Source organism: Octopus bimaculoides, chromosome 22, assembly GCF_046866305.1.
Source record: "Octopus bimaculoides isolate indiv1 chromosome 22, ASM4686630v1, whole genome shotgun sequence".
In the NCBI taxonomy this organism is placed as follows: Eukaryota; Metazoa; Mollusca; class Cephalopoda; order Octopoda; family Octopodidae; genus Octopus; species Octopus bimaculoides.
In genome coordinates this window covers 9,015,413-9,030,313 of record NC_142949.1, presented here as the reverse complement: position 1 = coordinate 9,030,313, position 14,901 = coordinate 9,015,413, and the positions used below count along the sequence as shown (strand labels likewise).

Here is a 14,901-nt window from a genome sequence, read left to right as displayed (position 1 = left end):
GATAGCCTTGTAGTAAGAACATTTCATTCACTGTTAACAGTATGGAGAATATTTACGGACAAATGCTTCACCAAAATATATACTTATATTCGTACTATTGGTGCAATTAAATTAGCCATATTACTTATTGTTTAAATGGTAAATCTTGGATTTTCAGAACAGCTAAAAGATAATTGTTACCTAAATTTCAGCTGTAGACTTTTGCTTCTTTGTAAGAAGAAATCTTCCGTTTTTAATGACTCTCGTTGTTATATTTCTCTATCATCAGGTGCGTTATGAAGGGAATCAGTGTCCTATTGTTTTGTGTATTCATCTCATACACACTCTCGGTTAAACAAGGTAAGTAGAATTGGAATTTTCTTTTATTTTAATTGTAATCTGAAATGTAGTGGGAGAAAAGGCGGAAAATAGAAAAGCGGAAAGGAGGAAAATGAATAACGCTACCTCAGCGGTCTTTCGGATGTACACCATTTATATATAATTACAGCTTTTAAATAAATAACTCACTTTATATATACAGTATCATAGATAAAATTTGTAAAGAATACTCAAAAGGAATATTTTATTGAACTTATATAAAGTGCCCTATTACTTTGAGCAAATATATATATATATATATATATATATATATATATATATATTCATATTATTAATAAAACTATTAACAATATTCACAGGAAATCAATATTCGAATTTCTGAAAGATATATGTTTTATATGACACAATAATCATTTTGAATTATAATTAAATTAAAATTAAAGATATACAAAATATAAATGTATATAAAAATATATGCGTACATAAATGTATATAAAAATGTATGCGTAAGTGAGTATAAATATAATTCGATTAAAATATTATGAAAGTCTAAAATGCATCTAACGATCGTTTCACGGATATTATTGCCTTTATAATGTAATCTAATATAGACAAGCATATTGGCAATAATTCCGCTCTTCAGAGGTGTATAAAGTTATTATTATATGTGAAAACGAATGGTATACATAATAAAATATGCTATAGGATGATATTAATTAAAACATTAAAAAATATTAAGAATATTAAAAATATTAAAAATATATACTGTCCTTGGAGAATTTGTAAATCCAATCCCTCTTACAATTTGGAAAATTCATATTTTTTCTTTTGTAGATATTTTATATGATATATAGTTTTTGATGTTGATATATTTTTCAGAATATTTGAGAATCACAGTACATTATTATAGTAGAGTCCATCTTGTTGTTAGATTTATTGCGTTATATCGCAATAATTAAATATATAATATAATATTGGTAAATTCTATGAATCACATCCAATATTTAAATGTTCCATCCACTGCATATATTTCATTATTAAAAAATTTGGTTAGAATTGAGAATAATTATATATAGAATTCAATTTTAATTTAATATGAATATTATTGTTACTTATAAAAGTAATATAATAGAATCTAGGTTCAAATTCTTAAGTGTTTAGATTAAACACATTTATTTTAAATTTTAATTTAATATACTTATGAAAGTATTGTAGATTACTAGTATTTGAGTTCAATTATTAAGTGTCTAGATTTAACACGTATATATGCATATATATACATATACACACATATACACACATATACATATATACATACTTTTTATACATATCAATACAAATGCTTATACAAATACACACGTGTTTTTTTCTATTCTACCTTGTTTTTGGATCTATTATAATATTTAAAGGTTTTGTAGTACCTATGTTTACATGATGATATTGCATCTGACTTGCTATTTATTAAATTATCAAATTTATGTAGTGATATATGCAGTGATTCTAATGTGCATAAACGGCAATTATTTGATTTATGTGTATATAGTATGGCAGAATCTATTATTGACCAGTCCAATTTATAATTAATTTTGTTTTTATTGAGTTTCTGTATATATGTGGCTAATGAAGTTGTATTATTATTTATATTTGGTTTAAATGAATGTATATGCGCCAGATATCTTTGTTTAAAATTAATAGAACTCCCTATGTATACCATTTTATGTGAATTATTAATTTTTGTGACTATGCATTTATATACTATATTAAGTCTTTTACAATTGCCTTGTAAAGGACATATTTTTTAATTTTTACATGAGCAATTATTATTGTTTTTATATTTCTGTTGTGGTGAATAATAATAATAATAATAATAATAATAATAATAATAATAATAATAATGATAATAATAATAATAATTATTATTATTATTTGTGATGTATAAGGTATTACTTATTGAATTTGTTGTAGTGTTTATTATCTTGGAATTATATGTGTTTGTTGCTTGTGATTTATTGTTTTTATTTTAATATTTTAATATTTTAATTAATATCATCCTATAGCATATTTTATTATGTATACCATTCGTTTTCACATATATAATAATAACTTTATACATCTCTGAAGAGCGGAATTACTGCAAATATGCTTGTCTATATTAGATTAGATTATAAAGGCAATAATATCCGTGAAACGATCGTAAGATGCATTTTAGACTTTCATAATATTTTAATCGAATTATATTTATACTCACTTACGCATACATTTTTATATACATTTATGTACGCATATATTTTTATATACATTTATATTTTTTATATACACTATAATAGACGAAATATTCGGAATTACGATTCTTCTATATAACATATAACATTTAATTAACAATATGACTAATTAATCTTTTATATACAAATCGAGAAGAATTCTAGTGGTGTGCTCTGATCTATTTCTCCTGTATTTAATCAGAACGTAAGCACGAACGAAATTCCTCTAAGTATATTTCATCGAGTTAGCGATTCTTTTCACACACGCCGCCGCCTTTAGAATTCTTCATTATTAAAATAATTACAGAATATAATCAGTAAGTGCTATATATAATGTTTCATGTGTTTTTGTTTGTTTTCTTGTCATTCCTTTTTTATTGCTTCATTGTTTTTTGTCTCCTTTATGTATTAAAAATATCCATCGCTACAGTGATGAGCCATATCAAGTGTCTCACTGAAGAAATGTGTGTTCCAGTCGTCATGATCCTGTATCTTATTTCAGATGGTGTTATCATAAATACATTCTCCTCCATTTAATACGTTATCCTCCATTTAATACATTATCCTCTATTTGATACATTATCCTCTACTTAATCAAGTATCTGTTGAGTGCTTCATGGGTATTTTGTGTATTTCTACACGAAACATTGGTAAATGGATATCTAATTTTTCCATATATATTTTAATATCTCTTTTAGATGTCGCTCCTTTACACCAGGAGACAGGTTTGAGTAAAATGACTCTAAGGTAAGAACAACATATGTACATCTCTTGCAAATGTAATAAAGTTTTGGCGGGAAGTTGGCAGAATCGTTCGTACTCTGGATGTAGAAGCTGAAGCGTTGCAGCAGTTGTCCAGTGTTATCGCCCGCCTCTTTGGTTTTCAAAGAGATATTCATGCGAGCAAGACCGGAGACCTCTATGACAGTTTATTCATTTTCTTGCTTACCCCAAGTTATGTTGTCCGAGCGGTTATTTTTACATTGACAGATATTCTGATGTTAATATTCCACCAGTATTCATTGTGTTGATGTCTATGTATGTATTTAACAACAGGGTTTCTTTATATACATTTCAGGACAATCTTACTACCAGAATGGCATTGTATATTGTGTTGGCGACAATGTCGTGTCGCATAGGGCGGTAGTACCTTGATATTATTTGGTAGCTGTTAATCCCATGTGTGAGGTCTTCAAAAGTAATAGGATATAATGGGGAATAGAATGCCCACAATCAAGCCATATTGTTGCAAGTTTCCAACGGTTTTTCTTTTGTTCACTTCAAACAGTTGAGTTTTGTTTATGAAAAGCTGTTCTGGCCATCCCCACACTCGCTTCTTTTCACCTTCCTGCTCATCAATCATCATGTCGTTGGACACGAAATGGTAATGGAGGAATTGTTTATGGCAGCGTTGAGTTTGTGCATAATGTTTGGGCAAGAAATGAGCCAATAGTTTTCTGTGAACTTTGTGGTTTCATTCGGGGCTTCAGGCTACGTTGTGTGTCAATGTGACCTTCCATGGAGCTTTTGAATATACTAAAAAGGGCAGTCAGATCCCTGCGGGAATCGAAGTGAGGACTTTAAAAGCGTGAACCGAATACCCTACCCACTAAACTACGTACCTTCGTCCATACACACACACACACACACACACACAGACACACACACAGACACGCACACAAACACACACACACACACACACACGCACAAACACACCAACGCACATATGTATTACATAGAGAGACATGTAGAGAGACATACAATGTGAATTGATATTTTGATATTAAATGAGATTCGTTTATATTCACTTCTACCATCTTTGTAGTAGCAACGCCAGGAGCAAATTTTTCCCATTTCAAAATGATTATTGCTTTTTATACAAACTTTTACCTCGCCGTCGTTGATGTTCAGGTTTTACATGGAATTGTAAAAGTATAAAGCATGACTGCGGCTGTAATTTACAAAATATGATTCATGTGATGAATAATGGCACAATCCAGACTGTAGTCTCTATCCTGACCTCTCTTTTAATATTATACTGACATTCAACTTGTGTCGTGAGTTTGGACGATAGATATCATTCGTCTAATACCTGACAAGCATGAAGAAAACTGGCTGGCTCACGATGGTACAGAATCAAATCTATTCAGCTGCATCAAATCTTTTCAGCCGCATCAAATCTTTTCAGCCGCAGCGCGCAAGCGTCATCAATATACGCAAATTCACCTATTGTTTCAACTCTTAAATTTACTTTTACTAATATTGCATCACATACTGATACTAACACAGATTACCAAATACTATAATAATAAATCTAACAGCATCAATAAACAACAAGGTAAGTGATCAAACAACACTTTCAGGCAGGATTTTGCTTTATAATTTCCGGTGGAGCAAAATAATCTTTCAAGCTGTAAATTATATGAGCGAAAGACTAAAGTTACTTACAATTGTTTTATTCTTTTTTATGAAAGAATGCAAAAATGAAATGAATTCATATTGTTCTCATAATGGAATAAATTAAATTCGATTCAAAATAGAATATAATTAAGAGAAACTATATTTTTTAACTATTGTGTTAATGATATTGAGCAGCCTAACTGAGGTGAAAACGTATTACAAATCAGGGCTACGTAGTATTAACTGCTCATTAGTTTGTGTTACTCGAAGCGCACTTGGGCTATATTTGTGTTAAGGATCTTTCCTTTTGATGGGCAACTCGATTAATTAATTTTCATTAACTAAACACTTTGAAACTTCGGACACTGCTAGAATATGTCATATAAAACATCTTTTACTTTTAGCGTTGTTGAGAAAGTTATTCTATTTTCGAAGTTATTTCGTGTTAAAGTTGTCGTATTTCGGTAATTTCAACCAATCAATGACGTGTATTCAGCTGAATAAAATTACTGCTGTTGTTTGTCAATAACAACTTCGGTGGTGTATATTTCGTTTGTGTATAGCCAAAAGGATATACACAAATTTTCGATGCTATGCAACTCGCAGATCTTAAGGATTTACTCATAGACAGACATTAATCTCCATCATTAATAGATGATCTGAAACAACGAGTCAAGAAAATCGTTTTTCTGGTACAAATACAAATAAATTAAAGTAAATAGAATTGAAAATCATATGAAGGTCAAGATTTCCGTTTTATACATTATTTTCAAGACAGAGAATTGTTTTACGTATCTCATTTAGGATGTGCAGAGAAATAGACAGGACAAAACTTAATGACCGTAACAAAAGAATGCAGATTTGATTTCCCGGTTACAAACAAATAATTATTAGTCGAAATGTGCTGAGAATCATGAACCAAATTTGAAATTTATTCCTTTAGGTCAAAATAGTGGCGATAATTGAAACACAGTCAATCAATAAGTGTGACGTTGAAATTCTGGATATATATATTTATATACCAAGTCTTTAACAAATTCGAGAAAATACACTGAGTAAAAGTTAAAAGAAAAGAAAAGAAAGAATTGACTTGTGGTACTTGTTTCGGATCTGCATGTTGCGAGTTCAGGTCCCGTCAGATTCTTTAGTTTTATCGACATCGATAAAATAAATACCATTATCGTTTAATCCCTTTCCCCTATACATCCCTTGCCTTTAATAATGAGAAACCATAATTTAATAATATTTTGTATTCTCTACTATATTTTGCAGTTACAGTGAAAGGTTTAAGAGAGCTGCTTCATGTTCAAAAGGGAAATGTTGGGGAACTGGACAAAATCGACGATGTAAATGCTGCCGCGGTTACGATTGTGCACGTGCACGAAGTTTCTGCTTCTGTTATAATTGGAGGCGGTAACACCTGGTTCTCGGACTATGATTCATGTGACTAATAATATTATACTCCAAACTGTAATCGCTTTTCTGTCAGATTAAACCGTGATAAATACTTAGTGCTTTGTTATTTACTGTGCTCTTTGATTTTAAGTTATACAACGAAACAAATTCTCAGTGCTTCGTTCTTCGCTGTGGTGTTTGCCTTTAAGTTACGGATATGGGTAGTAAGATTTTACATTGCAGTGTCACAATATATATTTGTAAAACAACAATATTGTCCAAGAACATCAACAAAGTACTGCTACTGATGCTGTGTCCTATCCTCCTCATCCTATTACTACTGTAACTACTACTACTACTACTACTACTACTACTACTACTACTACTACTACTACTACTACTACTACTTTTTAAATTTTGAATTCTAATCAATCGTTATATCCGATAACAATAGAAAACTATGAATAAATTTCATGAAACTGTGAAATATAAAATATTAACGAACAGATTTTTGATTTTGTAATTTATCCTGGAAAGAAATTCACGTTTGTTGCTCCAAGAACGGAAATGGTAAAAGAAGAGACAATCTGTAAACCATAACTTACAACTAACAAACCTAAATTAGTAGGACGATCGTATCTAATATCGACTATATTTATGCTATTAACCCGTCAAATTTTAATGAATTCTAATTAAATAAATTGATTAAAGCATCAGTGCTTCGTTTTTCGCTGTGTTCTTTGTTTTATTGAACGGTAACAAAATCTCAGTGCTTCGTTCTTCGCTGTGCTCTTTGTTTTATTGAACGGTAACAAAATCTCAGTGCTTCGTTCTTCGCTGTGTTCTTTGTTTTATTGAACGGTAACAAAATCTCAGTGCTTCGTTTTTCGCTGTGTTCTTTGTTTTATTGAACGGTAACAAAATCTCAGTGCTTCGTTCTTCGCTGTGTTCTTTGTTTTATTGAACGGTAACAAAATCTCAGTGCTTCGTTCTTCGCTGTGCTCTTTGTTTTATTGAACGGTAACAAAATCTCAGTGCTTCGTTCTTCGCTGTGCTCTTTGTTTTATTGAACGGTAACAAAATCTCAGTGCTTCGTTCTTCGCTGTGGTGTTTCCCCTTAAGTTATGGATATGGTTGGTAAGAATTCACATTGCAGTGTCACACTATATTATTGTCAAAAAGAGAGAGAGAGGAAGAAAGAGAGTTAAGAATAAAAATGCGTGCAGTAAAGCAGTAGAAGATGGAGGGGGAGGGAGCGATGGGCCACACACCCCGTAATTAATGATGTGCTCAGTCGCATCCCGCGGTGATGAGTGAGATGACGTAGCTGCAGAGAATGGCCAACGACACTTGTTGCAGCTGCCAAACCACATCACGGGTGGCACCAGGTCTGATGATGATCTTTCAGTAATTCCTTGCAAGTTGGGCGACCACAACACACACACACACATACATACATACATACATATTATATATATATATATATATATATATATATATATATATATATATATATATATATATATATAAACAATATATGAGTATATGCATATATATGTACATGTATGTATATACGTTCATGTACATGTACATATAGATACATAACTGGGTACATGACGTGGCAAAAGAACAAGGAAAAAATGGTAAACAAGGTGCAACAAACAAGCAGGCCACATAGAAACATCCCATTCATCAGCTGCCACCATTAAAACTCCGGCGTTTCGAAGAATTAAGGCAGTACGCATCGTTAAAATGGTTCTTCCCACGAACACAAATTAAATTGTTTTCGTGGAGGGTAGTGGCGGACGGAAAACAAAACAGGAAAACGAAACGGTGAAATAAACAAACAAAAAGGCTGTACAGCCAGACGTGAAGTGTGTATGTCTGCTAGCCCCTTGATAATATTCTCACATTGGATTCTCAAGTCTAACAATTTTATGTCTAATTATTTCTTTGTGTAATAGGGCTCACTTGCTTAGTAAATATTGCTTTCGTTATTTTATCACAGTCATAATCTCTCTTTTTTAAGCAAACATCATGCGAGTCCAACAGCAGTGGGAGAAGCAGTTTGTGAAGTTTTACCTTCCCCTCAAAGCAACATGGAGATTTCAATCTAGCAGCCCTTCTGTAAGCTTTGTCGCGCGCGCGCGCGTATGAGAGAGAGAGAAAAAGCATTGCCAACAATGAATGAAATAAACATGAAATGAAAATTTCGTATAAATAAAAGGGCATTACTAAAGACTTTGTTGCCTCATGACATCCAGAAAAATGGATACTTTTTAACAACATTTTCTACAAATACCGCTTGTGGCTTCAGAATATACAGGGATTTATGAGAAAGAATTTTTCCGAGGGGGCAGAGAGAGAGGAGTTTTGGAAAATTCACACGATCTGAATTTGTTTCCCTCATAACTTTCAGGAAGATGGATATTTTTTAATGAAAATTTATCCAAACCTCTTTCAAACTGTGTAGATTACAATTATAAAGAAATTTGTGTTGAAAATTGTTTCAGGGAGTTTCCTCATCATACAAAGATGTCCCCATCCCCACTCAATCCTTCGTATAATAGGGGACATCTTTGTATGAAAAAGTTTTTTTTCTTTACACCTCCTCCCTCATCATCCCACTCCGGACCTATTTTGGTCAATTATTTTTTGCACTAAAATAACCATGGGAAGAGCATATATATATATATGGTAGAATAATAAAAAAAAAAACTTCTTAGTACAGTATTATATATTTGAAAAAATGAGTACAGATGTCTTTTTTGGGGGATAATTTCTATTTTAATAATGATGTTTAGAGTGAGTGATTCTCCTATGAGTTTCAAGCTTCAAATAGCTGTTTTCAAACTGTTGAATGTTTTACTGGCTGCTTAAATAACAAAAGAGTTGTTCTTGCAAGTATACACACAAAAAATAGATATACACAAAAAAGGGAAAAGTATATAAAAAGAATAGGAAAGCATGTGTGTGTAAGAAGAAGAATGAGAAAAAGGAAGGAGGCGAAAAAGGAAGAAAGGAGGCAAAGAAGAAGGGGAAAAAAATTAGGAAATGAAATAGAGATAAAAATAAAAATAATTATAAAAATAAAGATAAAGATAAGACATAGTAATTGAGAACAGGGGGTGGGAAGGGGAGTTAAGTTCATCAAGAATAAAGAAATGGAATATTTTGAAGTGGTCAGTATTGTTGCAAATTGTCAAAAGATAACAGGTGGGGTGCCTACTGATTTGAGGTCACCTATTCAGTTCTCATACATGCTATGGTGGACATATGTATACATATATATACACATACACACACACACTCACATATATGTGTGTGTATATATATATATATATATATGTATATATATATATATATATATATATATATATATATATATATATATATATATATATAAAGAATGAGATAAAGAGACCAATGGCATAAATAAATTTATATTTTATGTAGAATGCCTTACAGCTGTTTCAGGGAAATTTCAATGTATCTCTTCATCGGAGACGGTAATAGTAGAAGATAAGGGTTATTACATCTGTATGAGGAGATTTTCAGTAAGAAATGAGAGCGATACGGAGAAGAAAAAACAAAGAAGAAAAAATGGCACTATCACGCTATTAGATGTCAGAAGTGAAAGTAGTCGCTGTCTGTCTGCCTGTCTGCCTGCATGCCTGTTGCTGCTCTGTCAGCCTGCTTGCCTGTCTGCCTGCATGCCTGCTGCTGGCCTGTCTGCCTGCTTGCCTGCTGAGCTATCTGTGTGTCCGTCTGTCTGTCTGTCTGCTGGTTTGAGTTGATACTTTGGCTTACTTACTGATATCTATCTACTATGTATCTATCTATCAATTATTAGAAAACACAAATTTAATATAAAAACATATTTCCTGAAATTGCAAATTATTTAAAATATAAAAATATAATTTTCAACAGAGAGAATTTATCAAAATAGAAAACAAATGAAGTTTGAAGTTAAGTTTAAAAATAAATGTGATACTTATGCTCCGTAGATACTTATACTCTGTAATGTTTCAAACGCATGGATATAGGTGTCGAATTTGTTCCAATAACTTCTGGAAGATCTCGTCCTTGAATTCGTAACGCCACATGAATTCTATTAGATGTGTTTGCAGCAAATTCCGGGTTGTCCCGTTTTCTCTTTTGTTCTGGTTCTTGGCATGTTTCCATAGGCATTCGATGTGATTTGTTGTGGCAAATGTAACCGGATCAACAAAATTTATTGAATGGTTCACGGTTAAATGTCTATATCCTAGCGTGTTTAGTGTATTATATGAACGCCAGAGGTCAGAAATTATTGTTGTTCCTGGTAAAATCCGCTCTTGTATAATTTCTAAAAGGGTATCAGATGATCGATCTTCTACCGCAACTAAAAAACATCTTCTCGTATCTCTTTCTAACGCACCAAACACCCACTGCGTTTTAACCCGATGGCCAACATTATATTTTCTTCTAACAAACGCACTTTCATCTATCTCTACTATTCGGTTTGGTCCGCCTAACTTAATATTTTGCGCAATATAATACTCTGCACATACATCACGGCAGTAATTCCTCCAATCTGTTACAGCTACATTTGCTATACGACATTCCTGGCCTAAATTCTTAGCTAAATCTCCCTTAGCCCAATAATATAATATATCTATAATCTGCTCGCTTTTCAGTTTGCTATTATCTAGAAATGTTCCCTTTCTAATGGAAATCAGTTTTCTACAAGGCCTTCCACATGACCATATCATGCCATCGGACAAATTGTTTTTGGCCACTTCCCTCATGCTAGCTCCACAAGAGGGACATATTTTTTCAGTATTTAACAATCCGTATGTCTTGAGCCAGTGAATACTAGCTGCTGTTGTTGCGGTGGCGATGGCAATGTCGCGGTGATTAATTCCATTTGCACTGGGATATGTAGAAGTCATCGTGAAAAACCTGCAACTAATTTGTTCTCGTGTAGATTTCAATTTGAATTACGCGCGCTTTTGGGTGTTCGTTGGTGGGTATGATGGGTAATTCTTGTAGAATTCTTAATTCTTGTAGAATTCCGTAGAATTCCGTAGAATTTAAACAAGCGAAGGTAAGGTGGACGAGAATTTAAACAAATGAAGTTCAGTTTAAAGTTTATAAATAAATATATTTCATTCCATGTTCAGTTAAAACTTTATGAATAAATGTATTTTTGCATTATTCATTATTGTTTTTTAAAAATAAATCACATATACCCATCATACCCACCCAAAAGCGCGCGTAATTCAAATTGAAATCTACACGAGAACAAATTAGTTGCAGGTTTTTCACGATGACTTCTACATATCCCAGTGCAAATGGAATTAATCACCGCGACATTGCCATCGCCACCGCAACAACAGCAGCTAGTATTCACTGGCTCAAGACATACGGATTGTTAAATACTGAAAAAATATGTCCCTCTTGTGGAGCTAGCATGAGGGAAGTGGCCAAAAACAATTTGTCCGATGGCATGATATGGTCATGTGGAAGGCCTTGTAGAAAACTGATTTCCATTAGAAAGGGAACATTTCTAGATAATAGCAAACTGAAAAGCGAGCAGATTATAGATATATTATATTATTGGGCTAAGGGAGATTTAGCTAAGAATTTAGGCCAGGAATGTCGTATAGCAAATGTAGCTGTAACAGATTGGAGGAATTACTGCCGTGATGTATGTGCAGAGTATTATATTGCGCAAAATATTAAGTTAGGCGGACCAAACCGAATAGTAGAGATAGATGAAAGTGCGTTTGTTAGAAGAAAATATAATGTTGGCCATCGGGTTAAAACGCAGTGGGTGTTTGGTGCGTTAGAAAGAGATACGAGAAGATGTTTTTTAGTTGCGGTAGAAGATCGATCATCTGATACCCTTTTAGAAATTATACAAGAGCGGATTTTACCAGGAACAACAATAATTTCTGACCTCTGGCGTTCATATAATACACTAAACACGCTAGGATATAGACATTTAACCGTGAACCATTCAATAAATTTTGTTGATCCGGTTACATTTGCCACAACAAATCACATCGAATGCCTATGGAAACATGCCAAGAACCAGAACAAAAGAGAAAATGGGACAACCCGGAATTTGCTGCAAACACATCTAATAGAATTCATGTGGCGTTACGAATTCAAGGACGAGATCTTCCAGAAGTTATTGGAACAAATTCGACACCTATATCCATGCGTTTGAAACATTACAGAGTATAAGTATTTACGGAGCATAAGTATCACATTTATTTTTAAACTTAACTTCAAACTTCATTTGTTTTCTATTTTGATAAATTCTCTCTGTTGAAAATTATATTTTTATATTTTAAATAATTTGCAATTTCAGGAAATATGTTTTTATATTAAATTTGTGTTTTCTAATAATTGATAGATAGATACATAGTAGATAGATATCAGTAAGTAAGCCAAAGTATCAACTCAAACCAGCAGACAGACAGACAGACGGACACACAGATAGCTCAGCAGGCAAGCAGGCAGACAGGCCAGCAGCAGGCATGCAGGCAGACAGGCAAGCAGGCTGACAGACCAGCAACAGGCATGCATGCAGACAGGCAGACAGACAGCGACTACTTTCACTTCTGACATCTAATAGCGTGATAGTGCCGAAAAAATACTTGGAGTATAGTTCCATTCCAAAAGTAAATATCCATGTATAGAATCCGTGTGGGTATTTTCCAGTGACAATTATAATTATATTGGTGGATATATATCATTTCGTATCCACATCTGGGGCAAAACTAGTCGGTATACAGCACTTACTCGGTATTACCTGTATCATTCGGGTCTGGTTGACTCCATTACCCCTCATAACCTTTATTATTTTCTATTATTAGCACTTATAACAGGTAACACTTCAATAATGGATAAAGAATTCCTTGGCTTCTTCCTTAAAGACACTCCTATTCCTTCACAAAAAGCTTTCAATATACTCCTTCTTGCTAAAACTAAGGACCTCATCCGAAGAATGAGATGGAAGGCTTTCTTCCACGACAACCAAAAATATAAGAATAACTTAAGCAACAACAACTTCAACCTCACATCATATAAGAATCCTCCACACAACTCACATCTCGAAAAATTCAAAGCGGATATGATCGATCTAATCAGAAATATTAAATTCTCAAAACACAAATCTCCCTTTCAAAGAAGACTGTCGCATATCATAAAACAGATTACTACTTCCCCCAAATTACACATATTTTCTGATAAAACAGGAAATATGTATCCCATTACAATAGAGGAATATAATAAATTCATTAGGAACGAGCTCAACAGATCCTACAAGCTAGCGTCAACATCTGCTTTAAATGACATCAACACCATCCACTGCAAACTCATGAGGAAACTACACGTGGAGGACAGAACGGAACCATACTGCCCAGCACCTCCACACTTCAACCTCAAAGATCACAAGAAGGAATTTATCACCAAACCTTCAACACGCCTAATATGCCCTACCAAATCCGACCTCGGAAGGGTTAGCAAAAACATTCTGGACAAAATTATACCTGTTGTCAAAGAAAAATTAAATGCAAATCTATGGTACCATACCGGGGAAGTCATTACATGGCTTCACACCTTGGATAACAAAAGCTCTTTTTCATTCCTTCAATTCGGACATAAATAACTACTACTCCTCTATCTCTCCTAAACTTCTAAATAAGGCTCTTCTTTTTGTAAGTTCTCGAAAATGTTCTCCTTTTCCCACTTTATCAAGAGACAATAATGAAAATACTTCTAAAATTTTATCCCTACCTCAATTATAAATTTACATTAGAACTTATAACTATTGTTGCAATTAGTTATATTACTAAATGTTGAAGTGATAATTTAATGTGTTTGATAATGTGTCTGTTAGAGAAGGAATAACATGTATTTATGCAACAATTTGGAATATGCAGCGATTTTCTGGGATCAGTATAGGTTAGCATGTAAAAAACAGCTTATAGACATTGTCGTGTTTTTATCCAAAAGATTCATGGCCCTACTGAAGAACATTGACCTAATGGAGGACATAAATTTGACATTGTTTAAAATGACTTTTTCTAATTACAATTTTTTACTTATTATTTCTCACAGCTGTTCCAGGTACATGAACTAACAAAATTGAATAACATCGCATAAATCGTGCTGTTGTTTTATTTATTTATATATATATATATATATATATATATATATATATATATATATATATATATAAAATGGAAAATTCCTATTTGTAAACCTCTCAACGTGAGATATTCACTAATAGTACTCTAGAATAAAGGTTAATTGCCAACATAACGCGCCAGTCGAATGTTAATATTATTCAGCGCCAAGCGACGATGCTTCCTGGGGGTAAACAACAGTAACATTCGGCTGCCACTTTATGTTGGCAAACAACCTTTACTATATATATATATATATATATATATATATATATATATATATATATATATATGCATATATTAGAGCTGCATTCTCGTTACACGAGTAAAGCAATTGCCAAGGA

The 14,901-nt window shown here is 32.8% G+C and overlaps 1 long non-coding RNA gene across 1 annotated transcript; it reads left to right on the top strand.

Moving 5' to 3' along the window:
• Positions 1 to 247: 247 nt before the first annotated feature.
• Positions 248 to 6,484, top strand: LOC149131393 (uncharacterized). Its single transcript, XR_016237903.1, has 3 exons — positions 248 to 339; positions 3,278 to 3,326; positions 6,252 to 6,484. It is a non-coding gene; the product is annotated as an uncharacterized LOC149131393 (long non-coding RNA).
• The last annotated feature ends 8,417 nt before the right edge of the window (positions 6,485 to 14,901 follow it).